The sequence below is a fragment of the Rhipicephalus microplus genome, chromosome 9 (assembly GCF_043290135.1).
Source record: "Rhipicephalus microplus isolate Deutch F79 chromosome 9, USDA_Rmic, whole genome shotgun sequence".
NCBI classification, from domain to species: domain Eukaryota; kingdom Metazoa; phylum Arthropoda; class Arachnida; order Ixodida; family Ixodidae; genus Rhipicephalus; species Rhipicephalus microplus.
The window spans coordinates 48,719,339-48,741,908 of record NC_134708.1 but is presented as its reverse complement, the minus strand read 5'-3'; the positions used below and the strand labels follow the sequence as shown (position 1 = coordinate 48,741,908).

Genomic DNA, 22,570 nt, shown 5'->3' with positions numbered 1-22,570 from the left:
AGTGACTTAGCTAAAACGCTGAAGCACTCATGCCGGGTGGTTATATCGTCTTGGCAAGCCTAAGAAGCAAACTGGGCTTACTTCCGACTATATTTTCATAAGCTAAAGCACGATTGTGTTCATACTAGTGAAAAAACGTGGGCATCGAATCAATTATATGTTTTAAATGATGAGGACACTTACAGTGAAGGAATAACTAATTTAGGAACTTCACCAAGAAGCCGTTTCGCAGTAAAAAGAGGTCCTGGAACAAACTTACCAATTATCAAACTCGACTTTTCCGGCTCTATTTGCTATAGATTACCGTTGGTTGCACTTTGCTATTAACAAATTAGCTTTTATTATTGATCCAAATTATCTTAGTGTGATAGTAAAAGCTCATTAAACAAGTAATAAATGTTACCTGTGATCATAGCTCAGGAGCTGCAGTGTGGTTCTAAGTTCAAACGCCTGAGTTGGATTTCTTTTCAGGGCGAACCACATCTCGGTGAAGGTGAAGAATCGTGCACTTAGCTTCAGGTGCCTGCAAGCAAAGACAGAAAAAAAACTGAATTAATCTAAAAAAATCTAGTCATATCCTCCCCCAATGGGAGCCTTGGTATCACATCGTGTTATGGGCACATGGAGTTTCAGAATTTTCTGAGCAACTCAGCATAAACTGCTGCACGCATAAACGCTACTCTCATCAGAAGAATTTGCCCAGTGTTCCCAATTCTGTTGCCTCCCTCTTTTTAGTTCACGTGCTTCAAGATGGTAATCTTTCAATATATGTGCGCCATCACATTGTCTTTTTATTTGTGACGTCTTACAGCTCTCTATACTCCTCTAGAGCGTGCATGCTCAGTTGTGAAGGCACTGAGTGGGCGAAACCTAGTCATTCCACTTCCACCGCTTCCTCCGAAGAGCGTGCCACTTTTTTTGTCATATTTTAACACGAACGTGTTTTATGCGAGAGTAGAACAAGAGCTGATGCACGTGATTTCCGCCAGGGAAGTTACGTGAACAAAAGAGGCGCACTAGCAGCTCAATTATTAGAAAAAAATTTTGACGGAGTACGAAGCCACCCTTTTCAGCCCACCTTGGACGACTGCCGGAAATTGATTGAAAAGGCTGGCGTGACCGCAACAGCAAGTGGATCCCTAGGCTGAGAACTCCACCCCCCCCCCCCCCTCTTTGGAACCTCACAAAAAAAGAACGAAAATAAGGTTTTCTACAACCATCATTACTACCCTACCGGAGATTGAACCTCAGACTATACGAGGTTTCTGTGCCACTTTCATTTGGAGAACGATATCTATGAAAGAGAGTTAAAAATGTCTTTTTGTTTTTCAATAGTTCAAATATTTCTCCACAGTTAGCATGGTGTTCAGCATTTTCAGGTGAATGACGAATGACAACGCCGAATCGTACGAAAACCTTTTAAACATGGTAAAGAAAAAGTGAGTAAACGAAGAAGTAATAAAGAAAGGGCCATTACGGGGCTCGGACAGGTCGGTGATGGCCTTCGATCATCTCTGATAAAGACTCGATGCTCACTTTCTAAAAAAGTGCCGGTGATAAAGGCCCTTTTATATTTATCCGGTCTTCCCTGAAAAGAAGCTTTTTCTTCATCTATCGAAGTTACCATTTCATTGAAAATTCTGTCTGAAAGCGCACTTCAAGGAAAAAAAACGAGAGTGGCGTTGCTGAAGAGTCCATTTACATCAAACTTTTTGCATTCAGGGCATACAGGCGCACTTTATGGTCCTCAGTGCTATTATTTCAACATAAATTCACTTTCTTTTTCGTATACGCGCGAAATCTATCATGGAGTGTATTGGTCGTCGAATCGTTCCATCTTCCACGTGACTTATCCGAACGCCTCACGCAAGCCATGGGTGGAATCTGATATTTTTGTTGTCATGATTTGCTTTACCTTTTAGCTCCGTTACTGTGCCTCTAACTTTTTGCCTCTATATTGCCGCGTATGTTTCCTCATGGAGAAGTTTGAAAATCTGTATAATGCTTACTCAGTTCTATCTTTTTTGTTCATGCATCCTAAAGCAATCTCTTACTAACCTGAGTCGAAGCTCGCAAAATGGCAATATCATATATATTGCGGTAGTAGTTGTGGTGGTGATGTGGCAGCTACAGATGGTTTTAGGCTGGCAGCATTGACAAGATATTGCTCCTGCGCGAGTGGTTTTTACCTGCAAACGTTTACTGAATGTCACTTAAGCCAACTTCTCTCTGACAACTTGAGCTAATTACTGACACTTCCTCGCGAAGCCTTCGCGTGCCTTTTAGAAACAGTCGGTCCAGTACACTTAAGACGAAACCTTCTCCGCAGTAGCACAGATAATTGGACTAGTTGGTATTCGTTCATCTTTCAGCTAAATACGGGTGCAGACACAGACATGGACACTAAATCAGAAAATTGCACAGACCAAGAGCGCCACTTGCAACTAGAGATATTCAAAAGAAAGGTAGGCACATGTATATGACTTCTGTGTCCCATGACCTGGCAGATAAAACATCAAAAAAATTCAAAAGAAAAATTCAAATAAACACAAATGGGGGTATGAAACACGTACCTCAGATCAGACCCCAAGAGTGCTGATGAGATATAAAAATTATTTTTCTGTCAACGTAATGAAGGGTGCGCTTACGCATCTCTTCCCACGTCTCCTAATGTGAAACGCCTCTATCAGCTCTCTGGTGGTCAGACCTAAATGTTCAAAATACCCAGATCAGACCACCAGAGAGCTGATAGAGGCGTTTGCATTGCACATTCCTTAATTAAGAGACGACAAAGCATGAAAGGAGCAAATGCAAACGACAAAATTAGGCTGGTGGAGCTTTAAGAGTTAAGGAATACGTGTACGGTAGCCGACACCAGAAGGTAAAAGATAGATAGAATCGAGCAGTCTGCAAAAAGAGGCAGAAGCCTAAAGCAGCGAAGGCAAACTTGTGCGTAGGCAAAAAGTGAATCTATGCGCTAAGGGACAAGGAAGGCGCTGTCATAACCAATATTGTTAGGGTTATTGAGGTAGCAGAGGAATTCTACAGAGATAATCATATGGTGATTTTGGAATGTTAAACCCCACATATCAATCAAATCAATACTGCCACGGGGTCGTGACAATGACGAAGGGAGCAGACAGTAGGTCAAAGATTAAACTAATTATTTGGGCTGAACTTGTGGCCAAAAAATGAGAAGTAAGATTAGAGCGAGAAGCCGGCACTGATAGCGGCGGGCAGAGAGTCGGTCGTCAATGAACTGACAGGTGGTGAAGCGCGTCGGCATTTATACAATTGCCATTGACTGTTCTTGCATTATCGCTAGCGGTGACGTAAGTTCCACAATAATATGTACTGTTCACGATGTAGGCGTAATCTCAACAAAACGATCCAATAAGGCCTTGAAGCTTCTCGAACACCTTAGGCGCAGTTTGCGCTGAACGGGGTGTAACGGGGTGATAACAAAACTTGAGGAAAGGAATGGGCATTGTCCCCTCTAAAAAAGGCATCGTCCCCATGATTTACCAAAAGACGATGGTACAATAATAAAAACAATAAACAATTTATACAAGCAAGAAAGCACCACAAAAACAACAAAATATAGTCCTCTGGTTTACGGATGAAATGGTTTGAGGCGCACTACGTCGACGACTTCAGGTCAAGCCCAGCGTCGTAGGAAGATCTTAATGCCATCGGGAACAACCTCGTAGTCCAGTGGTCCAAGACGTCGAACTACTTTGTACGGTCCGAATAACCATCGTAGAAGTTTTTCACTGAGTCAACGTCGGCGTATCGCGTCCATACCCAAACACGGTCACCGGGATGGTACTCCACGAAGATTCGTCGAAGATTGTAACGGCGGCTGTCGGCCGCCTGCTGATTCTTGATGCGCAGGTGAGTGATTTGACGAGCTCCTTCTGCGCGCTGAAGGTAGACGGTGACGTCGAGGTGTTCTTCATCAGCGATGTTTGGCAGCATGGCGTCGAGCGTCGTTGTCGGGTTCCTTCCGTAGACCAACTTGTACGGCGTCATCTTCGTCCTTTCTTGTACGGGGGTGTTGTATGCAAAGGTTACGTGTGGAAGGATAGCATCCCACGCCTTGTATTCGACGTCGAAGCACGTGGCCAGCATGTCGGCGATTGTCTTGTTTAGCTATGTCTCAAGATCGCTTGAGTCAAATCAGCAGTAAAGGGCATACCTCTATCGGTGATGACAACCTCTGGGGCACCATGACAAAGGACAATATACTCAACAAAGAACTTGGCTACCTCTTCAGCGCTACCTTTGGGTAGGGCAGTGTTTCAGCGTAGCGGGTGAGGTAGTCAGTAGCTACGACGATCCATGTGTTTGCCGAATTTGACGTCGGAAACGGCTCCAGTAGGTCCATCCCGATTTGTTGGAACGGTCGGCGAGATGATCCAATCAGCTGAAGAAAGCCTGCTGGCCTTGTCGGCAATGTCTTGCGTCACTGACAGTCTCGGCATGTCCTCACGTAACGAGCGACGTGGGCTGCACACGTTGCGCATAAGGAGGATTAACCGCAGGTCAATAAAGATAAATGACTGCGTTCGAAGAGAAGATAAAGGTGCAACAGGGACACAGAAAATTAGGTGGGCTGATTAGATTAAGAAGTTTGCGGGTATAAAGTGTCAGCAGCAAGCACAGGACCGGGCTGATTGGCGGAACTTGGGAGAGGCCTTTGCCCTTTAGTGAGCGTAGTTAGGCTGCTTGTGATGATCACTATGAAGACTACATTTACTACAATCGTTTCAGCTTTTACGAACAAAAATGAGCAATCAAACTTTTTATTTTGTGGCCAGCCTATGTTGGCCTAGACGGATAAATATATTTTAATAAACATTTTAATAAAGTCTTTTCTACAATAAAGTCTTTTCTCTATCTAATAAACGTTTGACTATTAGGCTCGCGCACAATGTCGCCAGGTCTCTGTGGAACACGCCCGGATTTTTCCACACCCGTCTTCATCGTCCGGATTCCCACCTAAGACCTACCATTCCATCTGGTTTATCTACATCTGAGAAAACCATTCTCTGCTGCATGTGGCTTGGAGTGTCTTATACGAACGCCTTTGCTTGCAGCATCGAATGGGCAGAGAGTGATGCGTGTGACCAATTCGGGGCTGACGAAACCATCGAATATTATTTTGTGTCAGTGCCCTCAGTACAATTGTCAGGGGCAGTCCCTGTCAGCAGTGTTTACACACCTCGATGATTAGCTGCTTTCCAAAAAAATAATTTTGAGATGCCAGAAAGATTGACTTTCCCGCCGAAAAGCGACGAAGGCCCTCCTGAAGTTTCTGCGATCGACCCACCTCGTCGAGCGTTTGTGACGTTTTAGTGTGTTTTTGTGTTTTCGCGTCCGTCCCGCCATCTTTCTCTCATTCCCGTTTTCTTACATTCCTGTCTGCCATTCCCCTTACTCAATTCAGGGTAGCAACCAGATAATTGCTTTCCGGTTTACTTTCCTGCCTTTCTTCATACTATTTATATATATAATCTGATCAGTTGATAAATAATTATACGAGAGCGCAATGCTCTCATTTTCATAAATGTGTGTAAAAACATAGATAGCCTAGGGTGGCGCTTTCGCTGCTCAATCGATAATAAAAACAAAAATGAAACTATATTGCCTCAAATAAAACAGTGTGCGATGCCGAACGCGTAATTATAGATACGCAAACAAATGATGAGTAGCCACCCGGTGAAGTATGAATAAGTACGCAGGCGTAGATTCCGAGTTCTGCAAATATTTATTCCATATTCTGAAGGAATCCTCAGTTCGGTCATTAACCGAAAAGCAGCTCTCTCAAAAGCTTGTAACCTTATGAGTGCATTGAACTGAAGATCGTCGTTAAACACTGTGGACCGACCATATATTTTTCTATAAAAACATTACAGACAACTGTGGCGCTAGTGTCAATGGGAGCTGCAACGCATGGCCCTTCAGGGAGCATGAGAATGATGGGTAGTACATGAATTTGCATATTTTTCGTACTTTACGTTCCGTTTGGCTTCGCATGGCTTGAAGCTCTTTTGTCATAAAACAACAATCAATATTAGTTTATCAGTTAAGCGTCACCACTTTAATCTATTTGGCTAACCAATTAGAATCGGCTCTGGAAGTTCAAAACAGTTGGCTCTTTTATTCGAAACAAAACCGAAACACTTCAATAAACGAAGCTACAAATGCGTTCGAGACCGACAAGCACGAATACTAGGCAAATCCATGTACTCATTCCCATTGTCACTGAACGATTGCAGCACCACAATCTCTTCTTGTTAACATTAGGAAACTCTATGTCGCCGAGGACTGTTACACAAGTACAGCGATGGCAAGGCACACACAGAGAACTTTCTTGCACAAACACCCCATGCACAGATGTTCCGAGAAGGTTCACATGATCTCTGTAGCGCATACACTTCAAACACAAATGCAAATGCACGCCCAAAGTTTACGCATGAAAAGAAGGTTTAAGGCAAGTCGGTTAGAATTCACCTTTAAAACATGTATTCTACTTTGAAACCTTATGCTTTTCGACAGAACTGTGCACGTGACATCTTGTATAAAAACTGTGTTTTTTCAAGTAAATTTCTTAGTTGTGAGTGAGTATCTTGTTTGTTTTCCTTCTATAAAGGGCATGTGCCCAATCTGCGAGACTGGCCATGAATGCGACGTTCGAATTTTAAATGTTATTTAAGCTATGGTAGGTGTAAAAAAATAAAGAAATAAATGGCAATAGTACGAAATATATTAAACTTAAATTACAAATACTAGGCTTTTGAGCTTGTATTGTACACCTCCGTGTTAACCTAATAAGAATAGTTCCCACGAGGAGTCAGCACCTCTCCCGCTGTTTTCTTTCCTCTTCTTCCTCATCTGTTGTGCTGTTTTAAAGATGACTTACAACAAGAGTGAGTACAGAAATGGGCTTCGTTCAGCCACATTAAAAAGATGCATGCCAAAGAGGATGCGGTGGTATCTCTAGTATGTTTTACACATGCCCACGGGGATAACCTTCCCCTGCGATCTTCTTACCTTATGAAGACACCCAATGACGACTTGGTCACAGCTCGTCATTCGTCAGAGGCCTTTGCTGCCGCTCATTGCTTGTGTCAGTATGTAAATGCCGCCAGCTCGCACAACATGGCAGAGTATGTCATAATGTAATCGGGCAGCGAGTTTTTTTAATATTGTGAGCACGTTCGATCGTGGTGATATGACGTCATCAAATAAGTCGGTGGCCAAATCCTGTTGTTTTGGCAGAGGTGAACAGTGGAAGCTGGAATGCATGGAGAGTATTCTGCTTTCTGAGTGCAAGCACGCAACGCACGAGATAAGATATTCGGCGCACCCTTTTGTTACATACTGTTTCAGCCGAGCGGCCCTAAGGCAAGCACCAAACAAACAAACAAACAAACAAACAAACAAACAAAAATACCGGGTTCCCTATTATTTGGAGTGAGGCCACTTGGAGATGAAAGCCACTTTTGTTTTCTCAAATGATGCATTCATCCTTTTCTACCGTCCCTAAAACGCTTTATGCATCTCGGCTTGTTTTGCAACTGAGAGCTTGCACGTGACGCAAGAGAAGCACAACATGACTGCAACGTGGCGGCTTAGATTGTGTCTTATAACCACGCGGGGATCAACGCGTACTTCAGAGCGATATCGACGTTGCTGGGAGGTTGTTGGAGTGCGCTAATAACGAGCAAAGCAGCAAGTGGTCATCTCGTAACACTAACATGACCTCGCAATGTTCGCGTCCCTACATGTTGACGCTGCAACTTGGCTGTTTAAGTGGCATCAGTGCAGTTACTGCGGAATGAGAGACATTGCAAGACGTCTCCAGCTTATCTGGTTTCACATTGCCTGAGAGATTAGTTCGCATTTTGACAGCGCGATGATTTTGAGTGACGACGTCGTCATATGACACGTGGCATGTGATGCCATACACTGTGGCTTTATGAGTACGTCATAGCTATAAGGCCAACATTTTTATGACTAGTGATCATGGTCCCACAGTGATTGTGACGTCCTGATGATGTCTCCTGATGGCGTCTTCAAGCATGACATTAGACCACGTCACTTTTATATCATTCATACCGACGCTGCCACCGACGGTCATTTTTCTTGTTTAAAGATGCGTCTAAGGTGTTTGTCCTGAAAAACAAGAAGCACGGACAAGTTTACGTTCTCCGAGTGATGAGCACTCACTTTGAGAAGGGGCTCAGCTTATGTTCGTCCTAAAGGAGTCCTGCAACGTTTCTCTACGTAGCCATAGAACAGATTCACTGAAAGAGCTTATTGCCTCACGAATTGACCACCGGACTTTTAGAATCCGCCCAGCACGAGCCGAGTTGCAAAGTTTCGTTGCACGATGAATCTGCTTTCTCTTTTCTCTCGTCTTGATGAAAGCGCTGGAAGCTGAGTAGCGAGTGATAGAACGCGGAAGAAAATGAGTCACGTGCGCCTCGTGACCATGAACACTTTGTCTTTTTTTTTGTTCTTCAAACACACGGCTCTGAGTCAGCGTGATGGTGTGGACACGCAAGGACAGGTCATTCTCCCTGTTGGTCCTGGTAACTCCTCAGCACGGCGTGCTTAGTGACGTGAAACCTGGGCTTGTGGCAGAATAACTATTTTTAGTACACAGATTCATTTGCGTGCAAAGAAAGACTGATATTTAACTGCCTTCTAATATTTGGTAAATTTAAGGCTACGCTATATTATATGTCTCGCATGTTCTTGACAGCACTTTTCGAAAAACAATGTTTTCTGAGCATGCCTAAAAGTATTATTACTGGGCTCTTCTTTTAAACTTGAGACCGTAACATGCCACAATTCGTAAAGGTGTCAGCTGGACCCATTAGGAGAAAGATTTTTTATGATCAGTAAGCTCTGCGTACTATATTTGGTTTAGCGAGTGCGGACGTTCAACGGAAAATAAAATGGTCATTTCATCTGCAGTGTGTCATAAATGTTCGGAAAAAAACACAATGAAGTAATCATTTGAATTCGTATACACAAATTACATCCCACATAAAAATAATGTCCAGTTCCGTGACACAAAGTGGGTACTATCCGTCCGCTGCAAATGAATGAGCCATTTTTCGGATCGTCAGCTTACTAATTGCGATACAATTAGGCCGAACCACATCAGATGCTGCTGCCTTGTCAACGATAACATATTTGTTTGTACAGTGAAATTTCAGGACGCGCAATTGCCTTACGTGGCGTATAAATTAAATGCACTGACGCCGGTCCTTGGGAAGACATGTGTCGAGCCTCTTCTCGAGAATACATTTCCAAGAGTTGACTCTTGCTCACTCTGAATTCATCAAAATGTCAAAGCATATGGACACAAAGCTTTGAAGTGTCATTGTAAAGGAAAAGTTGGTAGATCATTTTCAAAAAATCACAGCAGCATAACACTGATCGTGTTTCATTCCGAGGTGTGTGCCTGCAATAATGCGTCTTATGATTCCACAATAATTATTTTTAATCAAGTATCAGTTGCTGCACATAATCAGGTACTGATGAGAAGACCATTTCGACAAATATGAGCTTTATATATATATATATATATATATATATATATATATATATATATATATATATATATACATAAATTTATATATATATATATATTAAAATAGAGGTGTTGTACGTCGAGAAGGGTTCAGACGTAGCTTGGCAAAATGTCCTTTATCAGGCAGGTCTGGCTAATGGCGAGCGGCGTGCGCGAGCTACTACTGCAGCCACCGATCATCATCGTCTTCTTCGTTGCCAGCAGAGCGTCCGTTACTCAGATTCATTAATTCATTACAATTACTCCCCGCGAAATAAGGAGCCATCCTGGCGACCTATGGACAAGTAAACACGGGAGGGTCGTAGCAGGGCTTAAGTCTCGAGACGTGGACAATTTCCTGGCCACGACGACGTTGGTCAGAAGATGGTTCCAGTGGCTCGATGAGGTAATTCACCGGTGACGTTTTTTGGAGCACACGATATGGGCCGTGATACTTGGGGACCAACTTGGTAGAAAGGCCAGGTGTAGCAGAGGGAACATGCAGCCAGACGAGTGAACCTGCATCGTAGGAAGTGGTGTTATTTGATGCGTCATGGTGGTGCTTTTGGCGTCCTTGGTCTTGGGTTGTGAATGCTCTTGCCAGTTGGCGGCATTCCTCAGCGTATGTAGCGGCTTGAGACAAAGTCGTGGACTCTGAGGAGGCAGGTTTGTACGAAAGAATTGTGTCCATAGTGCAAGAAGGTTCGCGTCCGTAAAGGAGGAAAAAAGGAGAGAACCCAGTAGTGCTTTGAATGGCGGTATTATAAGCGAACGTGATAAACGGGAGCACTCGGTCCCAATTGGAGTGGTCTGACGAGATATACATAGACAGCATGTCGCCAAGGGTGCGGTTGAAGCGCTCTGTCATTCCATTGGTCTGGGGATGATAGGCGCTTGTAGTGCGGTGAACGACGTGGCACTCACGCAGCAATGCTGCGATGACGTCTGACAAGAATACGCGACCGCGATCACTTAATAACTCTCGAGGTGCTCCATGACGTAATACGATGTTGTGAAGAACGAAAGTCGCAACGTCTTTTGCTGTAGACGAGGGAAGGGATGAAGTTTCGGCATACCGCGTGAGATGGTCGACGGCAACTATGATCCAGCGGTTACCGTCAGCAGTGTTGGGAAGGGGACCATAGATATCGATGCCGACGCGGTCGAATGGTCGGGATGGGCATGGTAAGGGTAGCAAGGTACCACTGGCGTGACAAGGGGGAGTTTTTCGTCTCTGGCACGTCGAGCAGGCCCGAACGTATTGTCGTATAAAACGGTACATGCCACGCCAGTAATATCGGAGACGTATGCGAGAATAAGTCTTCAGGAAACCTGCGTGGCCACATTGGGGGTCGTCATGAAACGTGGAACAAATTTCGGATCGCAGATGACGTGGAATCACGAGTAGCCACTGACGTCCACCGGGTGCGTAGTTGCGTCGGTACAGCACGTCGTCGCGAGTGGCGAAGTGCTCCACTTGCCGACGCAACGTGCGAGAAGGGGGGGAAGCCGTCCGCCCAGCCAGGATGTCTAGAATCGAAGCAACCCAAGGGTCCTTGCGTTGCTCAGATGGCATGTCGGCGATGGTGACGGCAGTGGCATCACAGGTTATACTTTCGCAGCAGTCCGGGTCAGGGGGTAGAGGCGAACGGGATAGGGCGTCTGCGTCCGAATGTTTCCGGCCGGAGCGATAGACCACGCGAATATTATATTCTTGGAGGCGTAATGCCCATCGGGCGAGGCGACCGCTTGGATCCTTCAATGACGACAACCAGCAGAGGGCGTGGTGGTCAGTCACGACGTCAAAAGGGCGCCCGTACACGTAAGGTCGAAATTTTTCTATCGCCCAAATAATGGCGAGGCATTCCTTTTCAGTGACAGAATAGTTGCTTTCGGCTTTGCTAAGAGTTCGGCTTGCGTAGGCAACCACGTACTCTTGGAAGCCGTCTTTCTTCTGTGCAAGAATAGCGTCTAGCCCGACACCACTAGCGTCGGTGTGGATCTCTGTGGGTGCCGATGGATCGTAGTGTCGCAGAATAGGCGGCGACGTGAGGAGGCGGCGCAGTTCATTGAAAGAGCCGTCACAGGTGGTAGACCAGGCTGAAAGGTCTCTGGAGCCGGCGAGGAGCTTGGTCAAAGGAGCGATGATCGTCGCAAAATTGCGGACGAAGCGCCGGAAGTAAGAGCAAAGGCCTATGAAGCTTCGGAGCTCTTTCATGGTGGTCGGTTTGGGAAACGCTGAAACGGCTGTAAGTTTGGCAGGATCAGGAAGAATGCCGTCTTTTGAAACCACGTGGCCAAGGATCGTAAGCTTTCGAGCGGCGAAATTGCACTTATTCAGATTCAGTTGCAGCCCCGCGGCAGAAATACACGCGAGGACTTTCTCGAGGCGGGTTAAATGGGTTGCAAAATCAGTTGAAAAGACGACAACATCTTCTAATTAACAAAGGCAAACGTTCCATTTGAGGCCTCGAAGGATAGAGTCCATCATCCGCTCGAAAGTAGCTGGCGCGTTGCAGAGGCCGAAGGGCATCACTGTGAATTCGTAAAGCCCGTCGGGCGTGATGAAAGCAGTTTTTTCACGATCGGCCTCTGCCATGAGTACCTGCCAGTATCCAGAGCGGAGATCTAAAGAGAAAAATTCGGCTCCCTGTAGGCGGTCCAAGGCATCGTCAATGCGTGGCAGCGGATAGACATCCTTGCGCGTGATTCGGTTGAGACGCCGGTAGTCCACGCAAAACCTGATGGATCCATCCTTCTTCTTCACCAACACAACTGGAGAGGCCCAGGGACTGCTTGACGGTTCGATTATGCCACGTGTCAGCATGTCGTCAACCTGTTCATTGATGGCACGGCGTTCGGTAGTTGACACACGATATGGACGCTGCCGTAATGGCGTCTCTTGACCGGTATCTATACGGTGTACAACAGATGACGCTCGACCTAAGGAAGGCTGATTGTGGTCAAACGAGGCTCGAAAACGCTGTAGGAGCTTGATCAGCTGTTTCTGCTGCCCAGGCGTGAGGTTACAATCGATGGACTTGCGGAATACATCCATAGGTTCATTAGCGTCAGTTGCGGGTGTAATGGCACAAGTCGGTAGAAATGGCTTGTCTGGATAGATCGGGTCTTCGAAAATACAATTTAAGGTCTCGAGGCTTCCCAGACACTCACCGCGTAGCAGGATGTACGGGCAAGCAGAAACGTTGCACGCATAAAGTACCGCCGAACCATTGGAAAAGTTGATGACGGCAAACGGGAGGACGATGGTTCGGTGTTGCACACTAGCTATAGTTGGTTGGAACAGGAGCGTCGAGTTAGTGGCAGCAGGGGAAAACACAGGCACTAGGACGGCGGACAACGGCGCGATGCGGACGTCAGCTGCGGCAAACACTTTCGAGGGACTGTGGTGGTCGATATCAAGGCACGGATTCGTCAACGTGAGTTCAGCACGAGCGCAGTCGACGAGGGCCTGATGGGTAGAAAGGAAATCCCATCCTAGTATTACGTCGTAAGATGAACGTGGGAGAACAACAAAGTTGACGGCGTACCAAACATCTTGAATAAGAACGCGTGCGGTGCACTGAGCTGTCGGCGCGATGAAATGGGAGGTGGCTGTACGCCGAGCAAGATTCGTAAGCGGCGTTGTAACTTTTCTCAAATCGCGACACAGTTTTTCACTAATTACAGAAACGACGGCGCCTGTGTCGACAAGTGCACGTACAGCAACACCTTCTACTAGCACATCAATTTCGTTGGACGGACAAAGAGGAGGTCTTAGAAAGTTCGACGACGACGCAGTTCTTGCCTCCGGAACTGCGGCTGTCAGTTTTCCTCTCGAGCGGGGCTCGTGCGCCGAAGCATCGGGGAGACAGATCGGCGACGGGGTGGTAATGACCGGCGAGAATCGACGGGGCGTCGTGGGGACAATGAGTCGGTGATAGGAGAAGATGGTCGCTGGGGATTCTGGGCAGCCTGGTAATTTGCAGAATTCCCATGGTCTGGAGGCTGGAAGTTGCGATGGCGACAGTAGCGTGCTATATGTCCCACGAAACCGCATGCGAAACAGATGGGTCGATTATCCAAGGTGCGCCATGGGTTAACGACAGAAGGTGCAGGGGGCGAAACGGGATGGGGTGCCGTGTATGTAGGCAGCGTCGTAGGGTAGGAGGACCCGGTGCCCCGGTATGCGCCAGAGACAGGTGGGGCTGGGGGTCTAGCAACGACGGCAGCGTAGGTCAGCGGCGTAGGGACAGGTGGCGATGGAGGCAGTGCTTGCGTGACCTGTGTCTCAATGACCTGGCGTAGACGTGGGTCTAACGAGGTCACTGGCGCGGATGCTTCGGCCACAAGAGAAAGCTGACGCGCAACTTCCTCACGAATGAATTGTTTGATTTGGGGGAGTAAGACGGTGTGATCAGCAGCGACGTCGTGTACGAGGGCGGAAACTTCAGCCGTATCTTCTGCGGCCCTGCGCGTCGAGACACGCTGCTTACGCAACTCGTCGTACTCCTGACAGAGGTGGACAACATCGGTGACGGTCTGTGGATTCCTAGCGACGAGCATCTGGAAGGTGTCGTCGTCAACTCCTTTGATGATGTGCTTGATTTTGTCGCGTTCGGTTAGAGATTCATCGACGCACTTGCAAAGGGACAAGACATCTTCAATGTAACTCGTAAAGGTCTCGTCCCTGCGCTGGACTCGACTACGGAGACGCTGTTCCGCGCGAAGCCGGCGCACGGCGGGACGGCCGAAGACCGCGGAGATGGTGGTCTTGAAGGCGGACCAGTTGGTAATTTCGCCTTGGTGGTTCTTGAACCAGAGGCTGGCCACATCAGCGAGGTAAAAGCGCACGTTTGTGAGCTGGTCGCAGGCGTTCCACTTGTTGGAAGCGCTTACGATTTCGTACTCGACGAGCCAGTCCTCGACGTCTTGTTCATCGTTGCCGCGAAAAATTGGTGGGTCGCGTTGCCGAGGCGCGCCAGTACAGTAGACTGTCGTTGGTGAGGCAGCTTCAGAAGGGCCAGGAGCAGTCATGGTGAACGGTGAGGGTAGCGTCCGATTGCGAAGTTCCAGGTTGATGGGAACCCCGGCTCCTCCACCACTTAAAAAAGAGGTGTTGTACGTCGAGAAAGGTTCAGACGTAGCTTGGCAAAATGTCCTTTATCAGGCAGATCTGGCTAATGGCGAGCGGCGTGCGCGAGCTACTACTGCAGCCACCGATCATCATCGTCTTCTTCGTTGCCAGCAGAGCGTCCGTTACTCAGATTCATTAATTCATTACAATATATATATATATATATATATATATATATATATATATATATATATATATATATATATATATATATATCATCATAAGCCTGACTACGTCCACTGCAGGACAAAGGCCTCTCCCATGTTCCGCCAGTTAACCCGGTCCTGTGCTTAATGCTGCCAATTTATACCCGCGAACTTCTTAATCTCGTCTGCCCACCTAACCTTCTGTCTCCCCTTAACCCGCTTCCCTTCTCTGGGAATCCAGTTAGTTACCCTTAATGACCAGCGGTTATCCTGTCTACGCGCTACATGCCCGGCCCATGTCCATTTCCTCTTCTTTATTTCAACTATGATATCCTTAACCCCCGTTTGTCCCTTAATACACTCTGCTCTCTTCTTGTCTCTTAAGGTTACACCTACCATTTTTCTTTCCATTGCTCGCTGCGTCGTCCTCAATTTAAGCTGAACCCTCTTTGTAAGTCTCCAGGTTTCTGCTCCGTAGCTAAGTACCGGCAAGATACAGCTGTTATATACCTTCCTCTTGAGGGATAGTGGCAATTTACCTGTCATAATTTGAGAGTGCTTTATATATATATATATATATATATATATATATATATATATATATATATATATATATATATATATATATATATATATAGAGAGAGAGAGAGAGAGAGAGAGAAATGTCGTCCCAAGGGTCATTTTTGTATCTCTTGCCGTTGCCGTAGGGATATCGATCCAGCTCTGACATACTGGAGCTCAATTTTTCTCTCGCCATCTTTCGAGAGACAAGTTGGAAGCTAGAAAAGCTGTTGCGTCCGCGAGTCTAGGTGCCACCTAACAAGAAATCGGACCTTTGTGGACTTTTATTTCGGACCATCTTGCACTCAAACTTTCTGCCGTTAAAATGGAAATGGATGGAAAAAATTGTCACATCGAGTCTAACAGCAGTGAAATGAGATGTAATAATATTATCTGTGGTTTTATTCGCGTCCGGACCCCGACGTGGTTATGTCCCATACCGCAGTAGTGGCCTTTGGGGAAATAGGTGGTTTGGTGTTCTTCAAGGAAGGAAGGAAGGAAGGAAGGAAGGAAGGAAGGAAAAGAGGGGGAAAAGAATGGTAGGGAGGTTAACAAGCCTGTAGGCAGCCGGTTTGCTACCCTGCGTTTTTCAATGGTCACCAATATCGCACAGTACATAGGCATCTGCCATTTCCCATACACTATAGCGCGACCAGCAGACGGGTCAGAAGTTGAACACGATAATCGCTATAGACCAACGAGAAGGTTGTAGTACAGCATGTTTGTCACAGAGGTAGCGACACCAATTTTCGAAGCTGACTTTATTTCTGTCAAAAAACTCCTGCGTCCGTAGACAGCTCAGACCAAGTTTGAAGCCACCTGCGAAATTCTGACAAGATAGGTTAATTGCCATTGGACTAAATTTTCGCATGGCGCATGTACTGAAATTGACACTGTCGTGACATCAAGCTAAACGATAGGTATAACACGAGAAGAACACGACGACAAAGGGACAAGAAGGAGACGAGTGCCTTTGTCGTCGTTCTGTTCTCAGGCTATAACTATCGTCATGTCATACCAACTAGCCCAAAGCGCCACAATCACGCTAAAATATCAATTCTGGTGAGAAAATGGACCGGTGCGTCAAGTTGTACGTCAAGTGACTTCAGTCTCCACCGCTTGTGCCTCACAAACAGAGCCGCCAAGCGAAATGATCGTGGAAATGTCACAATAAATTGCGCGAGTGTGAGTGAGTGAGTGGCGAAGCTCATATCACGCTGTGATGTCAGGGTAATAATAAGTGTATGAACCGAAACTAGCTTTCAAAACATGATGTCATTGACTCTACAAGGCGCACTCACGCTTACCAGTGCCTAGGTTCTTAAGAGCTTGACCTTTCGTTTGACGCAGAAAACGACTACTGAAATGGTTCGTGTCAGTGCCCTCCTCATCGTATGGGCCCTTTCAAGACTAGTAAATCTTGCATCGTCACGCGTACTCTGTGTTTGTGCGTGTGCGTATCTGTGTGTGTGTTTGTGTGTGTTTGTATTAGTGCGTGTGCAAGGGTGTGGGTGTTTCTGCACGCACACGCTTTCGTCTCATCTTGACTGCCTGCAGCCCCCATCAGACTATCGCTGCTGGAACGTGTTTCTCGTTATATGCCTGCTACTCGACTGCCTATAAATACGAGCTACACACTTTTCAATAAACGTTCATTTGGTTCTGATAACTACGAGAACACTTTGCCGGTCTGAAGTTTCTACGGCTTCGCCATGGCCATGCAAATAGTAACCCATAATGCGCGCACCGTGACGAGTGAACCAAGTTGCTGTCTCCTGCTGGGCAGTGCTGGACGCACAACCAGTGACGTACCATGGTCGGTAAGGTTACACAGGTGGCCCAAGAAAGAACGTGCGTTCTAGTATAGTAACTAATATTTATTGCAAAAAAGGAACAAAGAAATTAGACGCTGACATAGAAAGTTGAATCAAATAAAACTCCGTGATAACGAGTCAAACCTCATTACGAAAAAAAAATGAATGGGCGTGCCATAAACTGTGGTCACCTCGAATAACTTTCAGCTTATGTGAGCCATTCAACTAGAAGCCGCAGTTGTGGCTATTGCGCGCAAAGAATTAACTAAGGAAGCGTTGAAGGGGAGCGCAACCGATTACATGAACGTGAATAGAGTAGCCCAGCAACTTGTATTTCCACGGAACAGCGTTTTGCTCTCCCATAGTAGAATACCAAGTACTCTAAATCGTCAACAACTTTTTCTCAGCAGACAGCAGTACCCAGAATCTGTATGGTGTGAACTCGTTCACGGCGTTACATTTGTCGACACAGCCTCATGATGTGTGAGGCCCACGGGATGGCTTAAGGCTCTAACACAGTAGAGTACCAAGTACCCTGGGTATTTAGAAACTTTTTCCAAACGCACATATAGTGCGAGTGTGTTTACGGACAGCTTGCTGCTTACCCGTAGTAAAACACATAAGCTAGTCTAAATTGTCAACATTTTTTCTAAACACACGTATTTCATTGGCGTTCTGGTATCGCGGCCGCTCTACTCCTTATCTCTTGTGATTACGCTGCGATGTCACTTCTATTGATCACCAATGTGGCAGTCAAATGGAGGCACACTCTTGGGTGAAATGACGAAGCTGTTAAAATCAGTGGAGGATTAGGCTGCATCACACGGCATTGAAGCGCAGCTATCGATCGACAGGCTGATCAGAAAAACAGCCTAATTTAGACGTGACTGTCTCCTATTGCTTTCAGTGGCCAATTACGCCAGACAGTTTGTAAATTTGTTTAAATTCACACAACAATATTCCAAGGCTCTCACACTACACTACAAGATAATAAGTAAAGCAATTTGTTGTTTTGGGTGAGATTCAATATTTATGATAATTATCGCGTAATAAGATATATAATTTCCTGCAGTCAGTCCTGCTTGATTGTCCTATAAAAAAACGAAATTCTACGCTCAAGGTGAGCAGGCTAATTGTTTCTGGTTGCATTCAATTAGAGCAAATGGAATTAATTTTGAAGTAGGTTTTGGAACGTGGCACGTTGACCGAGCCGCAGAACATTGTTGACGTCCACGCAGTGCAACCAATCCTCGTTATAACGAAGTCGAGTCGTTCCTGATATTCTTTGTCTCAGTAGAGATAGAAATCGGGACTAACAAATCAGTGATCTCGCTCGAACACAAAAATGCGTTTCAGGGTGAGTCATCCTCCACTCAACGCAGTTAACTCAAGACACAATGACTATGCAGAAAGTTCAATTCATCCTATACGCAATGTATCTTACCGTGTGCTTTACACTAGTCCGAGAGAGAGAGAGAATAAAATGAGAGAAAGGCAGGGAGGTTAACCAGAAAACGGAGCATCCGGTTTGCTACCCTGCACTAGGGGAAGGGGGAATGGGGAAGAGAGATTGGAAAGAAAGCGAAGAGGGAAATAGACGCGCGCGAAAAAAAAAAGGTGGGGGAGCTGGGGTGCTACAGTCTATACAATAGGCCGCTTCCACGCAAAAAGTTTAGTAAGGCCTTCACTGATTTTCTGTGAGCACAGAAATCATGTCGTCTTTCCAGCACTGATTGTTCAGACAAAGGTCTGTCGTCAAGGCGAGCTAACGCAGCAGCTAGTTGCCGTCTTTGCACGCTGTAACAAGGGCAGTGACAGAGAACGTGCTCTATAGTTTCATCGCTGCCGCAATGACCGCAAGCAGTACTGTCTTCCATTCCAATTCGGAGGGCGAAAGCTTTGGTGAAGGCGACACCAAGCCATAGTCGGCAAAGCACCGTTGTCTCGAGTCGAGAGAGTCCAGACGGAGGCCGGAGTCGACGAGACGTGTCCAGTCTACGCAGTCGCATGTGCCGTAAGCAATCGGTATTCCACAGGGATTTTAATTCTGCATTAGCGATTTTTCGGATGGTCATTGCAGCATCAGTCCTTGAAAATGGTATAGATTTTTCTTCACCATCTTCGTGTGCTGATCGGGCAGCTGCATCGGCATGTTCGTTGCCCAATATGCCGCAGTGACTTGGAAGCCACTGAAACGTGATTCTGTGTCCTTCGTCGAAGAGGTGGTGAAGTAGCTCTCTAATTTCCAGCAGTAGTTGTTCATGAGGTCCCCGGCGTAAGGCGAATATCAAACACTGTAGTGCTGCCTTAGAGTCCGTGAACACGCTCCATTTCTTGGCTTCTTGGTGTTTAATGATTTGAATTGCGCTACGTAGAGCAGCAAGTTCCACAGCTGTCGATGATGTCTGGTGGGATAAACGAAACTTCACCGTTGTCGCTGTTGCAGGAAAGATCACCGACCCTGCAGACCCATCCACTTTAGTTGAAGCGTCAGTATATAGAATAATTGGTAGAAGCAAGCATGTTGCACCCTCGCAAGTAGACGTTAGACCTCAAGGGAAATATACCTGGAAGTGCTATATGGAAGTGGTCACGATGGTTGCTTGCGCAAGCTCATCCAACTGATACAAGTAGACACAGAAATAAGAGCTGTTTGACGTGTTCACGGGTGATGGAACACAATCTCTATAAAAGATGACGGCCTAATACTACACGTGACTTCCATCGTCCTGACCAATATCTACAGCCTTCTTACCCCATGCCATCTGGAATATCTCGTACAGAGACTGTCCATATTGCCGTGCTGTAGCTCGATGCATCTTCCACGAATACTTTTTTTTGTGCCCACATCTTGACGGCTTGCGTAGCTTTTTTTTTTGTGGTTTATGTGTCAGCCGAAAACAATCTACTGTGTGCTTTGTGATTTTGCTCCCGAAACAGCGCCCGCGGAGATAAATGCAAGAGACAGCACCGGCGCGCCGCGAACACTGGCCTTTTTTTGAGCTGACGTCCATGAAGGATAGCCGATACTCGTTATAATGAAGTTGCGTCATACTCAATGTTCGTTGTAACAGTACAGATAGAAATCGGTGCTAACAAATCTGTGATCTCGTTTAAACACAGCAATGCGCTGTTCCTCGCTTCAAACTCACTAAGAACAAGGAAATTCTTGCCCTCTCCTTCTGGCATTTACAACTTCGGTTTATGCTGTCGCGCAACCTATGAAATGCGCCTCTTTGCTGTTGTATTCCTTTAATTTTTAACTCTCAATGGCCAAGACTTTTGGCACCTTTTCAAAAGAATAAATAAAACATGCTGCGAATCGTTTTCAACAGATTTTTTGCCTTTCGTATGATTTTCAAGTTTTCAGCCTCCTGCTAACAAGCACTTCATCGTTGTAGCAGATATTACAGCTGCTGTCACGTTTTCGGTTTTGTTATAGATTGAAGGTACTGAAGGACAGAATGAAAGAAGAAATAAAGAATAAATAAAGAATAAATAAAGGAAGGGCGGAAGCAAGCAAATAATAACAGAAGGAATTGAATAATGAAAGAAATATGAAGCCATAAAGAAAAGAATGAAAGCAGGAGGTATGAAAGGAAGGAATGCAGTAATAAAGGAAGCAAAAAATAAAGGAATAAAAGAAGAAACGAAAGAAGGAAGGAAGGAATAAAAGATGAAGAGAGATATGATATGAAAGGCAGGGAGGTTAACCAGGAAGCAAGTATCTGGCTTGCTACTTTGCACTGAGGAAGAGGAAATGGGAGACAGAAAAGTAAGAGAAATGGGATGAGAGAAGAAGTGGGAGGGAAGAGGAAACACACACACACACACACACACACACACACACACACACACACTCACACACACACACACACACACACACACACACACACACACACACACACACACACACACACACACACACACACACACTAGAATGTCACAATTGTTCAACGAGGCGTGTCGATCACAGAAACTTCAGGAGAACCATCGTCGCTTTTCGGCGTGAAGTTTCATCATTCCGGCATTCCAAAATTAATTTTTCGGGAAGCGGCTGGTCGTCGAGGCGTAAAAACACTGCAGACATGAACTGTCTCTGACTGTTGTACTGAGGCACTGGCGCAATATGTTCGATGATTTCGTCAGTGCCGCAATAGTCACAAAGGAAGAAATAAAGTAATAAAGGAAGGAATAAAGAAAACAATGAATGAAGCATAGCATGAGGGAAAAAATGAAGAGATCTTCGAAGGAGGGAAGCAATACGCGGAAGGAGAAGGAGCGGGTCAGCCAGTTCACTCTGTCCTATTTACAACCTCCATTTCTCAACCCCTGTGCAGGGTAGCAAGCCAGTTACTTCTACCAGGTCCACTTTTTTGCGTTTCCCTTTTGATCGATATTTCCCCCTTTCTCTCTTTCTCCAGCCACTTCTCAGTCTGAGTGGCTACCCTGCGCTAGTTAATGGAAGTAAGAATAACAGGATCATACAATACTCACACGGAAAGCCTGAAGAAAGGGGTGCCAATACTTCGTAGAAGTGACTTAGCTAAAAAGCTGAAGCACTCATTCCAGGTGGTTATATCCTCTTGGCAAGCCTAACAAGGAAAATGGGCTTACTTTTGACTATATTTCCATAAGCTAAAACACAATTGTGTTTATACTAGCGAAAAAACGCGGGCATCCAATCGATTATATGTTTGAACTGAAGAGAACACTTACAGTGAAGCAATAACTAATTTAGGAACTTCACCAAGAAGCCGTTTCGCAGTAAAAAGAGGTCCTGGGACAAACTTACCAATTATCAACTTCAAATTTTTCGGCTCTATTTGCTATAGATCACCGTTGGTTGCTCTCTGCTATTAACAAATTAGCTTTTACCATTGATCCAAATTATTTTATTGCGATAGTAAAAGCTCATTAAACAAGTAATAAATGTTACCTGTGATCATAGCTCAGAAGCTGCAGTGTGGTTTCAAGTTCAAACGCCTGAGTTCGATTTCTTTTCATGGTGACCACATCTCGGTGAAGGTGAAGTCAAGAATCGTGCAGTTAGCTTCGGGTGCCTGCAAACAAACACAGAAAGAAAAAAACCTGAATTAGTCTAAATAAACCAAAAGTAATATCCTCCCCCAATGGGAGCCTTGCTATCACATCGTGTTATGGGCACATAGAGTTTCAGTATTTTCGGAGCAACGCAGCATAAATTGCTGCAGACATAAACGCTGCTCTCGCGAGAAGAATTCGCCTTGTGTTCCCAATTCTGTTACCTCCCTCTTTCTAGTTCATATGCTTCAAGATGGTAATCTTTCAATATATTGTAACA

General features: G+C 45.7%; 1 long non-coding RNA gene across 1 annotated transcript; it reads right to left on the bottom strand.

The window, feature by feature from the left end:
• Positions 1 to 401: 401 nt before the first annotated feature.
• On the bottom strand, positions 402 to 22,291 carry LOC142771335 (uncharacterized). Its single transcript, XR_012885870.1, has 3 exons — positions 22,187 to 22,291; positions 21,745 to 21,842; positions 402 to 523 (listed from the first exon to the last, which is right to left on the bottom strand). It is a non-coding gene; the product is annotated as an uncharacterized LOC142771335 (long non-coding RNA).
• Positions 22,292 to 22,570: the final 279 nt, after the last annotated feature.